Source organism: Engystomops pustulosus, chromosome 10 (assembly GCF_040894005.1).
Source record: "Engystomops pustulosus chromosome 10, aEngPut4.maternal, whole genome shotgun sequence".
Lineage (NCBI taxonomy): Eukaryota > Metazoa > Chordata > Amphibia > Anura > Leptodactylidae > Engystomops > Engystomops pustulosus.
Genome location: NC_092420.1, coordinates 79,895,836 through 79,914,172, shown reverse-complemented (window position 1 = coordinate 79,914,172; position 18,337 = coordinate 79,895,836).

The window sequence follows — 18,337 nt, the reverse complement described above, 5'->3', positions numbered from 1 at the left end:
CTCCTTCCTATGTTCTTTCAAAATATATGGGCTGGTAGCTTCTGGGCCCCGGGAGCGCCTTCCATGGAAATTCACCGTCCCTTTGGGGTGTTACGAGCAGCAGGCTTGTTCGTGACGTAGTTTTATATTGCCCCAATTGTTCTGTACTTAGGTGCAGACTTACACTTATCCCCTTACCCTACCTCCTGTTTATTTTTGTGTCTCTGTCTTCTTTATCTACTCCTTTCCCCCTCCTCTCTCTGCAAATCTTACCCTCCTTTACCTCCTCACCCCTGTCCTCTTGTCTCTGTAGCAAGTGATCCCTTGTAACTAATCCTTTGGCGGCAGTAATACATCGAATGGCTACGTTAAAGGTGGGATCCCTCAACGTTAGGGGGTTCAATGTCCCACAGAAAAGATCGCAAATCTTATACGGGATGCATAAACAACGGGTGCAGATACTCTTCCTACAGGAGACCCACTTTAAAGTGGGGCACATTCCCACCATACGCGACCGGTATTTCACAGATTGGCATCATAGTGCCAACCCAGATGCTCGCTCTAAAGGCGTTTCTATTGGCCTTCATAGGTCTCTTCAGCACACAGTCATGGACACTAGAATAGACCCCAACGGAAGGTACATTTTTATTAAATTGGGTATTCAAAATATGACTTTCACAGTGGCCAATTGGTATCTGCCAAACACCCAGGCCATACCTGCCTGTCGATCTATCCTGCGTTGTCTGTCAGAGTTTGCTGAGGGCACACTCATTACAGGGGGGGACTGTAATTTCCCAATGGATCCCACCTTAGATACCTCATCGGGACGTAGCAATGTCTCTGCTAGGCACATGCACTCCTTGAAACGCGACCTTCATGCTCTACGCCTCATAGACGTGTGGCGTATCCTACACCCTGTAGACAGAAACTACTCTTTTTATTCCTCTGCCCATGGCTCGTATAGTAGAATCGACACATTTTTAGTCAGTCACAAGATGTTGGAATGGCAGCCCACGGCGACAATAGGCAACATAGTTCTATCCGACCACGCTCCTATCTTCTTCACAGTGTCACTGCCTAACTCAATGCGCCGGGCTTGGAACTGGCGACTTAATGATAATTTGCTAAAGGACCCTTTATGTGTCACCGAACTTAAGTCCTCTATGGATAATTTCCTAGCAACACACTCGGGTGAATCAACACCTCTTCCCTTGGTGTGGGAAACCCTTAAAGGGGAGTTCCGCGGGGTATTCATTAGGCATGGCACTCGTTTGAAGAGGGAGAAGGGTGCGAAAATCACATCCTTAGCACGGGAGATCAGTGATTTGGAGTCCCGCCATAAATCCTCCTTAGCTCCTGACCTCCTGGCGCAACTTACGGGGAAAAGGGAGACATTGAGGGGACTACTTGACCAGGCCCACCTTCATCATAGAACTCAATTTTCCCGATATTTGTATGAATATGCCGATAAATGTGGAAGGCCACTAGCGAGGCTTCTACACCCGCGCAGTGCTGCAACGTTCATGCCTAAAATAAAGACTGCTAATGGGGGGCTTACACATAACCCAAGGGAGATTGTAGAGACCTTCCGTAGTTATTATGATGCGTTATATAACATCCGGCCACAGTTTGCAGATATGGGAGAGGGGGCCCTTCTAGATCGCATACAGGAGTATATTTCTGACACCGCGCTACCGGGGATCACTAGTGATTCTACTGAATCATTGGAGCAACCAATAGAAGAGGGGGAGGTGCATCATGCTATCAGGGAAACCCCTTCAGGCAAGAGTCCTGGACCTGATGGGTTCACGCCCGCGTTTTATAAACTCATGAGAGAATCCCTCACCCCATTTCTCACCAGGGTGTTTAACTCTATATCTACTGGCACCCCATTTGCCCCCCAATCGTTGGAGGCCCATATAAGTGTATTACCGAAGCCAGGCAAAGACCCTACGGCCCCTAGTAGCTACAGACCCATCTCTTTGATAAACGTGGACATCAAATTATACTCCAAAATCCTGGCCAATAGATTAGGCCCACTTTTGCCATCTGTGATACATAACGACCAAGTCGGCTTTGTGCCTGGGCGGAAAGCACGGGATAATCTTAATAAAACCGCTTTGCTGATCTCTTGGGCCAAATCATCTAAAACCCCATTATGCCTCCTGTCTATCGATGCGGAGAAGGCATTTGATAGGGTCCACTGGGGGTTCATGAAAGAGGCACTAAAGCAAATGGGTCTAGGACCGGGATTTGTGGACAAGGTAGTAGCTCTTTATACTAGTCCATCGGCCAGAGTTAGGGTTAATGGATCCCTTTCGGATCCTCTGCTGATTAACAATGGCACTAGACAGGGGTGCCCACTATCCCCTTTGTTATACGCCATCGTGATGGAACATCTGGCGGTAGCAATTAGGAAAAACCCGAACATCCATGGAGCATGCATAGGGGACGCACAATACAAGGCGGCCCTATACGCCGATGATTTATTATTGTACGTCTCGCAGCCCCGAATTTCTCTTCCGGCTCTACTCCATGAGTTCGAAAGGTACGGTCGCCTGAGTAGTTTCAAGATAAACTACACTAAATCCGAAGCACTAAATATCTCTCTGCCGCCAGATGAGGCACAGCACGTGGCTGATAACTTCCCATTCCGATGGCGTACCGATCACATTACATATTTGGGTATACAGATATCCCCTTCCTATGATGAGATATATAATCTTAATTACGCCCCTCTATTGGAGCACATTCTGAGAGATCTTAAAAGCTATGATAAAAAGAGGCTGTCCTGGTTTGGAAGGATAAACGTGCTCAAAATGGATATTCTTCCTAGGTTTTTGTATCTCTTCCAGGGGGCCCCAATAGCACCACCCCCTTCCTTTTTTAAGAGGTTGAGATCAGCAATGACTCGGTTTGTATGGGGATCCAACAGACCAAGGATAGGGTGGCGGGTACTTACTAGGCCTAAATCAGCTGGGGGGGCAGGTCTCCCGGATCTACAGATATATCACTGGGCTGTTACTCTTCAACGCCTCGTAGATTGGCAATTTCATTCCAAGACAAAGCAGTGGGTTGCTTTAGAACAGAAATTCTCCTCAGTCCCCCTGGGATACCTTCCCTGGATAGGTAAACATGCACTTCAATCCCTAGCAAAACATGCAAGGTTTCCCCGTGTAGCGATCGAAGCCTGGCACAAAATTTTGCGTAAGGGCCTTTTGTCCCGTAATCGTGGTCCCCTCACGCCACTTCTTCACAATCCTGCGTTCGCCCCGGGGAAGGACAGGGACTCCTTACTTTGGCACTATACAAATGATCCTCGTATGGGTAGCATAATGGAGAATGGATCCTTTCCCACATTTGAGGCTTTGCAGCTCAAATGTCCGGATGTTCGGTTATCCTGGTTTGAGTATACTCAATTGCGATCATTTGTCGAAAGCGAACGGGCTGCATTTGATTTGAGCAGGATGCCCTTTGAGGATCTTCTCAGTTCACGGTCTCCCCAACCCCACGCTATCTCACAAATTTATTCCCTATTACAGTCGGAAAGACTCACAGGCGACCCGGGATACATCGGCAGGTGGGAACAGGAGCTGAATACGGAGCTTACTCCCCAAGATCTGGAAAAAATGTTCACCTTCACACATAAACTCTCTATTGCCTGCGCTGCACAAGAAAAAAACTACAAAATTCTCACTCGATGGTACCGTGTACCCGAAATGCTGCATAGGTACTATCCTGCTGTCCCAGAAGTGTGCTGGCGCTGTGGGAGTGATGGTGGATCCATGCTTCATGTGTGGTGGGAATGTGACAAAATTAAGCCTTTCTGGGAGAAAGTGTCTAGCACCTACACTGCGGTCACCAGACGTAAGGTCACATTCAATCCTAAGATCGGCCTATTGTCAGTTCTTCCGGGAACTTTCCGTTCCCAAAAAAAGGGACTTCTACGCTTTTTCCTAACCGCGGCCCGTTCAGTTATTCCACGCTATTGGAGGTCTCCCCTTACCCCGCCATTCGTTGATTGGGTGCGGGAGATGAGTAACATATGCCGTATGGAGGAACTTACCGCAGAAGTCAATCAGACAACGGGGAAGTTCGGGGAATTATGGCAGCCGTGGTTCCTCTTCAAAGAGACTACGGAGTATAACAACTTATTTGTCTAAAGACTGGTTCAATTTGTAGTCCATGTCGCCTGGGTATTTGTCTGTGTCAATCCTTAGCCCTGGATGTGTGTTCCTGCCCCCCCTCTCCTCTCCACTCATTTTCCCCCCCTATCCTGAACCTTTCCTTTATTCTTCTTTTCTCCCCCTCCCCCCCCCCCCTCTATCTTCTTCCCCCTCTTCCCCCCCCCTTTTTTTTTTTTTATTTTCTCTTTTTCTCTTTTCTTTCTCTTTCTCAAAACTGTTCTTATTTTGTTATTGTAGTTCCTATATATCTGTTAGATTATCAAAGCCATATGGGGTGATGTCATCAGAGAGCAGCATAATGAATGGAGCCTCATGACAAGGTTGCGTGGGGTCTCCTTTGCTGCTATCCACAACTTTAATAACAATGTTCCTTCCCTATTATGGCTTCAGTTATGAATAATGTTACATTTTCCGCATAACTGGCAGGGCGGCAGCCATGCTTGACCTCCTATGTACGATTATACTATCCACAAACATCTCAGAACGGACCTTCGGGCCCGAAACAGGATATATTTCCAATGTCTATATACTGTGTGGTCCTGCGTGACCCCTGCCTCAAGGTTGTGTGTTCTCTTTTTTACATGCTGAGTACTTTCATCTGTATAACTGTCTATGTTTCTTGTGTTATTATAATCAAAAGGAAAAAATCTGATAAAAATATTTTGAATATAAATATTGAAGATCTAATCCCGCCTAGATCAGTCGAAGAGGATCTCTTTGGAGGACTGAGGTCTAAAAAAACGAAGGGTTTTTCCTGTCAATGATACCTTGAAGGATCTGATTACAGCAGAATGGCAAGAACCAGAAAAGAAAATAACGGTCTCCAAAAATTTCAAAAAACGACTTCTGTTCGAGCCTGATGATTCGAACATCTGGGACGCATGTCCTAAGGTGGATGTACAAGTCTCCAAGGTATCCAAGAAGATGGATTTACCATTTGAAGATGCGGGGCAACTACGGGACCCTATGGATCGTAAATCCGAGGCACTACTCAGGAAAGCATGGGATACATCTATGCTAAATCTGAAGACTAACCTGACGGCTACCTCGGTAGCCAGAACACTACTCTTCTGGCTGAAGGAGCTGGAAAACCACGTTAAAGACCATACTCCCGGAGAAGTTATCCTAGAGAATATTCCTCTCCTTAAATTAGCAACAGCCTTTCTAGCTGATGCCTCGGCGGAGTCCATCCGGTTTTCAGCTAAAGAAGGGGCCCTATCCAACGCATCAAGGAGAGTGCTTTGGTTAAAGCAATGGGGAGGGGACATACGTTCCAAAACAAAATTGTGTGGAATCCCCTTTGCAGGCGAGTTTGTCTTCGGGCCGGACCTCGATGTCATTCTCGAGAAAGCTACCGACAAAAAGATGGGGTTTCCAGAAAATCGTCCCGACACAAAGAGAAAAATTTTTCGTGGCCCCAGGGACCAAAGGGAGAGCTACAGAGGGAAGGGCAAACAAGGCCGTTGGAGCTATTCCAAGGGAGGCAGAGGTCGTGGCTTCTTGTTCTCGTCAAACAGTGACCCATCCAAAAGTAAGAAGCAGTGACGCCAGGGTTGGGGGAAGACTCAAGTTTTATACTTCTCAGTGGGAGAAGATTACATCAAATCTCTGGGCAAGAGACATTGTAAAAAATGGTTACAGAATAGAATTCTCCCGTCTTCCCCCACAAAGATTTTTCTATCCATCCTCATCTTCTCCTTCTACACAGGTCACAATCTGGCAGGAGGTCCAGAACCTGCTACAACTGGGGGCCATCCTGAGAGTTCCACTCAATCAAGAGGAACAAGGTTTCTACTCCCCTCTGTTCACAGTAAAAAAGCCCAACGGATCGAACCGTCTCATAATAAACTTGAAAGGATTAAATCACTTCATAATATACAGACGCTTCAAGATGGAGTCGGTAAGATCTGCTATACCCCTCATCCACCAAAACTCCTTTATGTGCACCATAGACTTAAAGGACGCCTATTTTCACGTTCCTATCCACCCTTCCTCTCAGAAATATTTAAGATTCTCTGTTCTTTCCTTGGAAGGGGTAACTCACCACTTTCAGTTTTGTGCACTACCCTTCGGAATATTTTCTGCTCCCAGGGTATTTTCCAAACTGATGATAGAGGTGGTGGCTTTCTTAAGAAATCAGGATGTGTCTGTCGTTCCCTACCTAGACGACTTCCTGATTATAGCCAATACCAGCCTAGACCTAGTCAGGTCTCGAGATTTCACGATTTCTACACTCACAAGCCTGGGGTGGATCGTCAACTTTCAGAAGTCAAGTCTTTCCCCCCTTACCCAGATAAAATTCTTAGGAGTAATCTTAGACTCATGTCGTCAAATATCTTCTCTTCCGCATGACAAGAAGGACAACATCCGACACCTCGTATTATCATTCGGGAAAAAAACATACGTTTCAATCCGGACAGCGATGAAGCTTTTAGGGAAGATGACAGCCAGTATCCCAGCAGTATCATGGTGCCAAAACCATTCCAGATCTCTCCAAAGCTGGATCCTTTCATCCTGGGACAGATCACCAAGAGGATTAGAGAAAAGGGACCAGATCCCGCTGAGCGTCAGACGAGATCTTCTGTGGTGGCTAGATACAAGGAACTTAGGAAGGGGCGTCCCATGGATCCAACAGCCCCTGATTACCATCCAGACGGATGCAAGCAAGTCAGGTTGGGGCGCTTGTTTTCAGGATCAACTGGTACAGGGTCAATGGACTCAGGAAATCAGTGCCAAATACTCCAACTTCAGAGAATTACGGGCGGTTTGGGAAACTCTGAGATCCAACAGGTCTCGCCTAAGGAATTCACACCTCCTGATATTATCCGACAACACCACCACTGTATCATATCTGAGGAGACAAGGGGGAACCAGGTCTCCGGAGTTACTGGCCCTATCACAGAAAATCTTCAAATGGGCAGAGGACAATTGCCAATCTCTCTCTCTGCAACCCATCTTCGTGGAAAAGAGAATCTAACAGCCGACTTCCTGAGCAGAAAAACACTCTTACCGAACGAATGGTGCCTAAAGCAGGAGATTTACGACCATCTGATCACCTTATGGGGGAAACCACTCATAGATCTGTTTGTTTCAAGAGAGAATACAAAATGCAACCTTTTTTATTCTCTAGACACAAGAGAACCATTCTCGACTCTGGACACATTCAGCCATACTTGGGACCAGCCACTAGCATATGCCTTTCCCCCAATTCCCCTGATTTCAAGAGTACTACGCAAGATCTACCTGGACAAAGCCAGGGTAATACTAATCTGCCCGAACTGGAGGAAGAAGAGTTGGTACCCTCTTCTGAGATCCATGGCTCTTCAGGAACCCATCCTACTTCCTCCGGAGAACGTTCTTCATCCAAGGCCGAGCTACTTCGACCTATCGGCTTGGATCCTGAAAGGGAACTCCTGTTAAGGAAGGGTCTTTCATCAAAGGTGGTGAACACTTTACAGGCGAGTAGAAAACCAGTGACATTTGCCATATATCATAAAATATGGAAAAAATTTATCTTTTTGTGGGGATAAACCTCCATCACAAGATAACCCTAATATCTTTCAGGTGTTGGAGTTCCTGCAAGCTGGATTAGAAAAGGGTCTATCCACAAGCACCTTAAAAGTGCAGGTGTCTGCCCTTGGTGCCTTTCATGACTGCTGCCTTATGGACAATAGGTGGGTAAAAAGATTTATAACCGCCTCTTCTAGGATCCATCCTCAGGTCCTTACTAAAATCCCTACCTGGGACCTTACTTTGGTTCTCAATGCCTTAACTAAAGGTCCATTCGAACCAATAGAAAATATTGATATCAGAAACCTGACTCTAAAAACAGTTTTTCTGATAGCTATAACCTCAGCCCGAAGACTAGGAGAACTCCAAGCCATCTCTATACAAGAGCCTTACTTAAAGATTTTAGATGACAGAATTATTATAACTCTTGACTCTGCTTTTCTTCCAAAGGTGGTCTCGGATTTTCACAGAAACCAGGAAATTATCCTACCATCCTTTTGCAATAATCCGACATCCTCCAGGGAGGCTGAATGGCATACTCTTGATGTAAGGCGCATGGTATTAAAATACCTTCAATCCACCGAGAAATGGCGAGTAGATAATAACCTCTTCATTCAATTCCAGGGGCCCAACAAGGGAAAAAAGGCATCTAAGGTCAAGATCGCTAGATGGCTCAAGATGGCAATCTCAAAGTGCTATAGCCTACAGAACAAACCAGTTCCATCGAACATAAAGGCCCACTCCACAAGAGCCATGTCTACTTCGTGGGCAGAAAGAAGGGGAGCTACGTTAGACCAAATCTGCAGGGCAGCAACTTGGGCTTCCCAAAATACATTCATTAAACATTACAGATTGGACATTCCTAAAAATAAAGATTTGGCCTTCGGAAGGTGCTTCAATCAGTTATCCCACCCTAGCTTATCATCTCATTTGATAAGTCTCAAGGTGGCCGTCATGGGGGACGTGGTGGAAATTAAGATTTAGAAACCTACCGGTAAATCAGTTTCCACTAGTCCACCATGACGGCCTATTTATTCCCTCCCTAATATTTTTGTTTTGTTGTATTCAGGTGTGTGACTTAACATACTAATAAATACAGTTGCATCCATTCCAGGTGTGGTTATTTGATAGACACTGGTGGGAGGATGCTGGGAGGGGACTTTTAACCTCTCTCCTTCCTGTTCCCACAGAGGTCAAAGGGCATCCTCCAGGTGGCCGTCATGGTGGACTAGTGGAAACTGATTTACCGGTAGGTTTCTAAATCTTAATTTCTCACAAGTACACTGATACCCCATATGTGGTGGTAACCTGCTGTATGGGCGCACAGACGGGAATAGAAGGGAAGGAGGTGTCATGCAGCTCAGATTTGCTATGTCACATTGTACAGGCTATAAATTGCATTTTTTTTATTGTGGACCTATAGCAGTGATGGCAAACCTTTTAAAGACCGAGTGCCCAAACTACAACATAGACCCGCTTATTTATTGCAAAGTGCCAACACAGAAATGTAATTTGTGATTTATACTCCCTTCTCTGTCACAGTTTTCATTGATACCAGCACCCTGACACCAATAAAGCAGAAAATGGTCCCAGGTAGAGCTGTCACTTTAAAATGGCTCTGTGCACAGCAAGTCCTGGGCTGTCTGGGACTGCAAGAAGATACCTGGAGTCATCTCTGGTGATGGCCTGAGTGCCCACAGAAAGGGCTCTGAGTGCCACCTCTGGCACCAGTGCCATAGGTTAGCCATCACTGACCTATAGGGTGGTTTTTTTTTTTTTGTTTTTTTTTTTTGTTTTTTTTTTTTGTTTTTTTTTCTCCTTGTACATACTTTAACTTGAACCAGCGATGCTCTGATCGCTGGTTCAAATCCAATACACTACTCTACAGTACTATCTTATTGTAGAGCATGCTCTGACAGTTTAGTCAGACCCAGAAGGGGTCTGACTTCCAAGGAGATCGGGCAGCCCTGGAGCACTTGGCAGACTTTGGGGCTGCGCAGAAGAGGATCAGATTCCCCGGTAAGTGGCACGGGAGATCCAATCCATAGCAGGAACACCCTTATACGCCGCAGCATGTAAGGGGTTAATACCCACGATCTTTTTTTTCGTATTACGTTTTTATTGAGAATTTTTCATAAACAAAACATAAATAAAAGTAGAAAATTTTTCTTTACAAACAGCGCTCTTAGGGAGCGACTAGGTGATAAAGACAATTCAATATACACAGAAATTATCTAATGAGTCACGAACATCTGTCTATAATATTAAACGGTGAGGCACAGTAATAACAATCAGTTTATGGATGAAAGAGGAAAAACCTGTGGGGAGGGGAGGATCAGAAAGGAAAGGGAGAGGAAAGGAGGGGAAGGGGAATTAAAGAGGCCAGAGGGGGAAGGAGTAGATTTCTTTCCCCCCCCCCCCCTCCAAACCAGCAACACCTCCAAGCTCAGATTTAACACCCACGATCTAAGTCTGCTCCGATCGATGGTGTTGGCATGCGTTGACAGCCGCTGCTTCTGGTGCTGGTTCTGTTCATGAGCTGGTGCCAGAAGCAGGATGTTATACTACATCCCGGTGTGCCAAGTATCTAGCCGCAGGGATGTACTATAACATCCAGGTGCGCCTAAGGGTTAATGACGGGTTCAAATTGATGCGTTTTAAAATTGACTGAACGCATGCTTAAAAAACAAACCAAAAATGGCAGCTGTCACCACCCTCTGTGCAGCCCCGGCTTCGGAGCAGTGACCGCGCAGGCCTGCTGTTCTGCGCGTGTGCAGACTGCAGGATCGTCAGACGAGGGCGCGCAGCTACAAACAGATGCGCACCGAAGATGGTGAGTAGAAGGGGTAAAGTGGCTACCGGGGCGTGGAGTAGCCGCGCCATGTAACCTAAGATGTGGCTACTCCATGCCCCAGTAGCCGCATAATAAAATTTGCATAAAAGTTACTAAAAAAGTGCGGGGACATGTGGATTAGCCCTTAAAAGGGCTATCCTCTCCTCCCATTGATCCACCTACCACCCGATCTACCTTTATAGGTAGATTTGTGGTGGTAGGTTCCCTTTAAACTGAACGTTAAAAGGCCATTTAATTGGGCAAAACTCTTCAATGCATTTCTTCCATGCAATGATTTTGAGATTTGCCTAATTACATTGTTTTCCCAACATTAATTGACATCTTGTTACATTTTCTAGTGGTTAATGCAATACAAATTTGTCTACAACTGAACACAGCCTGTGGGTGCAGTCACACGTTGTGGTTAACTGCCACAGTTTTGAGGTGGTTTTGGGTGCAGTTTTGTCAATTTGACAGGTGAAAGACATGAACTAAATTGGTGAATCTAATTTTGAAAGAGAAAGCTGTTCCACAAATTTCATTCACCTGTTGATTTGATGTCTTTCGCTTGTTAAAATAAGACCACCTAAAACCAACGCAAAACTAATTGTGATGCAGTTTTAACTGCAATGTGTGACTGCACCCTGAAGGGTTAAATCTAGTGGGCTGAAATACCATATAGTGAAATTTTAACAAGGGTTAATTTTTTTTTTTTTTTTGCAGAAAGACTTGTTCTGTGGTCACCTGGCGGAGAAACACCTTTTCCGAATAGTGGTTGCATTACATCAAGCAGTCTAATGTTACTTTGCATGAACTGTCAATTTGTAACTTGGATAAAATTCTCAATTCTGTATAAATAAAGAATTTGGCTGGTGCTTGGCCCAATTGCCTAGGCTTTTCCATTGAAACGCATGTGCTCACTAAAAAGCACCTGTGAATGTAACCCTACTAAGTGCACAGGGCGGGGGAGATTTTATCTAATGTCATTTTGAATCTTTATTTGTATAGTGCACACAATTATGCAGCGCTTGCCTCTGCAAAATGGTGTAATAAAGTTCATCATGTTTGTTTTCAGTGTTGTGCCTGTTTTGTCATTAGATTTGCATGGCTGATGTATTTTAGGTGTAATTCAGGATGCTTTATGGGCACAGGGGATGTGTCCAGAGCCTGGCAGGTCTCATGAGGTGGCAGTGGTTCTCCAACCAGCACACTCCTTCCTTACAGGAAGGCCGGCGCCCAGGGCCGGATTAAGGTTGGTGGGGGCCCCTGGGCGCAAAATCTGGTGGAGGCCCCCACTGATTGTAGCGTGCACACACGTCCTCCTGCTCACTATCCACTATCCCCGCAGTAACACCGCTACATACAGACGCCTCGCCTCCAGTAACACAGCTACATACACCCGCCTCGTCCCCAGTAACACAGCTACATACAGCCGCCTCATCCCCAGTAACACAGCTACATACAGCCGCCTCGCCCCCAGTAACACAGCTACATACAGCCGCCTCGCCCCCAGTAACACAGCTACATACAGCCGCCTCGCCCCCAGTAACACAGCTACATACAGCCGCCTCGCCCCCAGTAACACAGCTACATACAGCCGCCTCGCCCCCCTGTAACACATCTTTATATCTACCTTCACCGCTACCAGATATGCAGTCCCATGTAACATACACCTCAGCCCGCACAGCAACACACACACACACACACGCGCACACACACGCACGCACAGCAACAAACACACACACACACTCACTCACTATATAGAGCATATACATAGCATATATAAAAACACACATCATATATACATATATTTAAAGGTGCACCTATATATGTGCATATAAATTTATGCGTGTATAAGTACAGTACAGACGGTCCCCTACTTAAGAACACTCGACTTACATACGACTCCTAGTTACAAACGGACCTCTGGATATTGGTAATTTATTGTACTTTAGTCATAGGCTACAATGATCAGCTGTAACAGTTATCACAGGTGTCTGTAATGAAGCTTTATTGTTAATCCTGGTTCTTATGACAACCCAACATTTTTAAAATACAATTGTCACAGATTCCAAAAAAGTTCTGGCTGGGATTACAATGATAAAGTATACAGTTCCGACTTACATACAAACTCAACTTAAGAACAAACCTACAGACCCTATCTTGTATGTAACCCGGGGACTGCCTGTATATGCATCTATGCATATATCCACAGCATATACATATATACACAGTATAAACATATATGCACAGTATATGCATATATACACAGTATATACATATTTAGGGCTCATTCACACGGCCGTCTGGGGGGACGTACATGCGGCCGCAAATTTGCGGCCTCATATACGTCCCCATAGAGGGCAATGGCGGCCCGGCAGCGGTACAGTGCCACACATGTGTGGCACCAATCCGTGCCATACATTGCAGAAAGATAGAGCATGCTCTATCTTTTTGCGTGTGTGTGGCCGCTCAACGCTTTTTTCTATGAAGAGAGGAGGGATCACCTCCTCCTCCTCTCCAGCACATGGCGGTGCCCGCATGTTGGGCATACCTCGTGTGAATGTACCCATACACAGTAGATACACAGTATATACACATTTACACAGTATATACACGTATATACAGTAGATGCATACATACAAATACACACACATTTACACAGTATATACACGTATATATAGTAGATGCATACATACACATATACACACATTTACGCAGTATATACACATATATACACGTATATACAGTCGATGCATGCATACACATATACACACATTTACACAGTATATACATGTATATACAGTCGATGCATACATACACATATACACACATTTACACAGTATATACACGTATATACAGTCGATGCATACATACACATATACACACATTTACACAGTATATACATGTATATACAGTCGATGCATACATACACATATACACACATTTACACAGTATATACACGTATATACAGTCGATGCATACAGTCGATGCATACATACACATATACACACATTTACACAGTATATACACGTATATACAGTCGATGCATACATACACATATACACACATTTACACAGTATATACACGTATATACAGTCGATGCATACATACACATATACACACATTTACACAGTATATACACGTATATACAGTCGATGCATACATACACATATACACACATTTACACAGTATATACACGTATATACAGTCGATGCATACATACACATATACACACATTTACACAGTATATACACGTATATACAGTCGATGCATACATACACATATACACACATTTACACATTATACACGTATATACAGTCGATGCATACATACACAAATACACACATTTACACAGTATATACACGTATATACAGTCGATGCATGCATACACATATACACACATTTACACAGTATATACAGTAGATGCATATGTACCCAGTATATACACATATATATAGTAGATGCATATATACACAGTATATACACATATATTCAGTAGATGCATATATACACAGTATATACACATATATACAGTAGATGCATATATACACATTATATACACATATATACAGTAGATGCATATATACACAGTATATACACATATATACAGTAGATGCATATATACACAGTATATACACATATATACGGTAGATGCGTATATACACATATATACGGTAGATGCGTATATACACATATATACGGTAGATGCATATATACACAGTATATACACATATATACGGTAGATGCATATATACACAGTATATACACATATATACGGTAGATGCATATATACACAGTATATACACATATATACGGTAGATGCATATATACACAGTATATACACATATATACGGTAGATGCATATATACACAGTATATACACATATATACGGTAGATGCATATATACACAGTATATACACATATATACGGTAGATGCATATATACACAGTATATACACATATATACGGTAGATGCATATATACACAGTATATACACATATATACGGTAGATGCATATATACACAGTATATACACATATACACGGTAGATGCATATATACACAGTATATACACATATACACGGTAGATGCATATATACACAGTATATACACATATATACGGTAGATGCATATATACACAGTATATACATTATATATACACACAAATACATATTTATATACTTACCTTTAAGGGTTACTGGCCACAGCGTCAGGCGGGTGTTCGAGCCGGTGGGGGGGTCTTGCAGGTGCTTGTTCGGCCGGGGGGGGGGGGGGGGGGTGTGCGCGGGTGCATTTTTCAGACGGGGGAAGCTGGGGAGGGCGGGTGCTCTTTCGGGCGAGGGGCGGCAGGGTTGCTTGTTCGGCGGAGGTGGGGCGGCAGTGTTCGCGCAGGTGCTTTTTCCAGCCGGGGGGGGAATGGGCGGACGGAGAGAATTGCGGAGGGCAGGTGCTTTTTCCAGCGGGGGGGGGGATTGGGGTTGTGACGGAGGGAGTTGCGGAGGGCGGGCGTTTTTTCCAGCGGGGGGGGGGGGGAAGGGGGTTGTGACGGAGGGAGTTGCGGAGGGCGTTTTTTGGGCGGGGGGCGGCGGGAGTACTAACATTGTAGCGCAGGTGGATGGGCAGGCGTGTTGGCGGTCGACTGTGCAGTGGGCGTGCAGCTCGGCCTTGCAGGGGGATGGACGGGGGCGGTAGGCTCGGACATGGAGGTGGGTGGGGAGGAGGTGACCTATGCCGTGGAGGCGGGCAGTTGGAAGTCACCTGTGGCGGGGGGCAGCCGGGCTTCAGGGAGGTGGCGGCAGAGGAGTTGAGCCGCGGGGGTGCAAACTGGTGGAGGCCCCCTGGGGGGGCAAGATGGTGGGGGCCCCGGGGCTAGAGCCCCGCCTATAATCCGGCCCTGCCGGCGCCACACGTGGCGCTTTGTCTGCGCTTGCAAACGCAAATAAAGTCGCGCCCACCAGGGTGGGCCTCGGCCCGATCGCATCGGCATTTCTATGGAAACGCTTGCGATCAGGAACGAGCCGCCGTTGTTTTGTGTTAATTTAACGCGAAACACCGGCAGCTCATTCTCGATCGCAGGCGTTTCCATAGAAATGCAGATGCGATCAGGCAGAGGCCCACCCCGGTGGGGGCAACCTTGTCTGCGTTTGCAAGCGCAGACAAAGCGCTACGTGTGGCACCAGCCCAAGGGTGGTTTGGGGCTGTTCTTATGCAGTCTGTCAAGGAGATATTTATTGTGAATGTATAAGGTTGGTTTAACTACAGGGCAATTACAAACTTTGTTGAAATGTGGCATCTATTGAAGCGTCCAGGCCTCCTTTACAACATCCTGGAGATCCTTACAACCTGAAACTCTGACCCGCAGAATGTTCTGTGGTGACCTCAAAAGCCATTTGGTCACCTTTTCTCTGCACCTACCCCCACCCCTGCATCTAGGGATTTGGAAACTAAGAACTGTATAACCCCTTAGCGCTCTGTGCCGTAGCTGTACTGCGCTGAGTCCCGCGAATAGCGCTCAGCGCAGTACAGCTACGGCGCAGAGACTATGCCGGTTCAGCGGTGTACAGCAGCCGAACCGGCATAGTTAGCTGCGGGATGTCAGCGGTAATCTACCGCTGACATCCCCGGCTAACACCCGTGGTCGGAGTGGGCTCCGATCGCGGGTGTTTAACCCGTTAAATGCCGCGGTCAATGCGACCGCAGCATTTAACATGCCTTCTGGGGGTCTTTATCCCACGATCGGCCGGGACCCCAGAGAAGCCTGAAGGCATTGCCTTTAAGAAGGCATCTGTGACATCATCTTAAAGGCAAAGTGTCAGCCTATGCATTTGCATAGGCTGGCACTGCTAATAACCTGCAATACATTAGTATTGCAGAGTATTATCAAGAACAAGCAATCAGATGATTGCTTGTTCATATCCCATGGTGGATCATGTAAAAAAATGTACAAAATGTTTTTCAATAAAAAATTACTTTATAAATCACTAAAAATGCCCATAAGCCCCAAAACATATAAAGAGACATATAATGCTCAAAAAAGTCTAAATCATAACACAAACCCCACATATAGTATCACCGCGTCCGTAACAATCCATAGAATAAAACTAAATAACTATTGAACCCATATGATGAAAGCCGTAAAAAAAGTTAAACCCGCCAAAAATTATGATTTTACGTATTATATCCCACTAAAAATGCAATAAAAAGTGATCAACAAAACATATGTACTCCAGAATGATATTGTTGCAAAAAACAAGCCATCAACCAGCTCTGTAGCCAAAAACGTAACAATGTTATGCCACTTAAAAGACGGCGATGCAAAAATGATAGATTTTTCCCCACATTAGGGTTTTATTTGGCAAATTTAGTAAAACATAAGTAAAAATATTCATGTCTGGTATCCCCGTAATCGTATCGACCCATAGAATAAAGATAACGTTATTATTAGGCTATACGGTGAACACGAAAAAAAAAAAAATCCAGTACAGAATTGATGGTTTTCTACTCATGACCTCAAAAAAAAGTTCCTAAATTTTCAACAATAGGTGATACCAACCCCAAAATGGTAACACTGGAAAAAGCATCTCGTCCCGCAAAAAAATGCCATCACATGGCCCAAATAACGGAAAAGCAAAAATTTTATAGCCTTCAAAAGGAGGCAATGAGGAAACTAAAATCCTGGCAGCTGCAGGGTGCTTCTTCCCTTCTGCGCCTCGCTGTGCCCCCATAACACAAGTAACGGCCACGTGTGGGGGGTCGCTGTAGAAATTGTAGAACAAATTTTATGGTGGGTTTTCTCTTTTGGAAATGTGTAAATTTTAGGGCTAAATGAACGTATAACCGACAAAATTTGACCATTCTAAATTTCACCGCCATTTTGATTCAATTACTATGAAGATCTCAAGGGGTTAACAATCTTTGTAAATGCTGTTTCTGGGGTGCAGATTTGAAAATGGGTGGTTATATAGGGGGTTTTGATGCTAAATATGTAAAATTTAATTTCAAACAGTATTTATCCCCAAAATAGTCAATTCTGAAAATACGGAAAATCGTCCCCGCAGACGGCCATGTGAATGTGCCCTAAATGCAATAAGTGGTGGCAGCGGTTCTGGTGCTGGAGCTGTATGAGGTGTGATTTATGCTCAATTTGTGTCCTGAGTGAAAGGTGAGTGCAAGTTTGAGTAGGCTAAATTAACCCATACAGTTGCACCCCAAGTCACGTGACGAGGTGGCGGCGCCCTCACCATGACAGTCCTTTTAAAATGCATCAGTTTTTCCAATTATGATTGGAAAAACTGATGCCTCTTCAAAAAGATGAATTTTTAAAAACCATGTTTTTCAACAGACTGATGAAAAACGGCCCAAAAATGCCACGTGTTTTAATGTTGGAGTCCCTGGAGGAGTTGTGCAGGCTCACTAGACAGCTCCTGATAAGGGTGATGCTACACATGGCGTTTTGAAACAGTTTTTGTCCATTTCTAAGCAATCCGTTAAACGCATTGGTTTTGAAAACATCCGGTTTTGACAGGCTTTCTGAATTTGCGCAATAAACGGACAAACTGTTTCAAAACGCCATGTGTGGTAACACCCTAAGGAGAGGGACACTTTCACAACACCAGCCAGCCATATGCATTGGCAGGGTTGTTGCACATGCGGTTTTTCATGTTTATCATGTGGCTGGCTTGCATCTGTTTTTCTGGAAGTGTAAGCAGCTGTGAAACAGGTTAAAACCAAATGCATGGAAAACCTACAAAAACGCATGAGTTTAAAAACTGTACAAGTAAGCACTGACAGCCCCCTTAGGCCATGGTGACATATGCCACTAGCATTG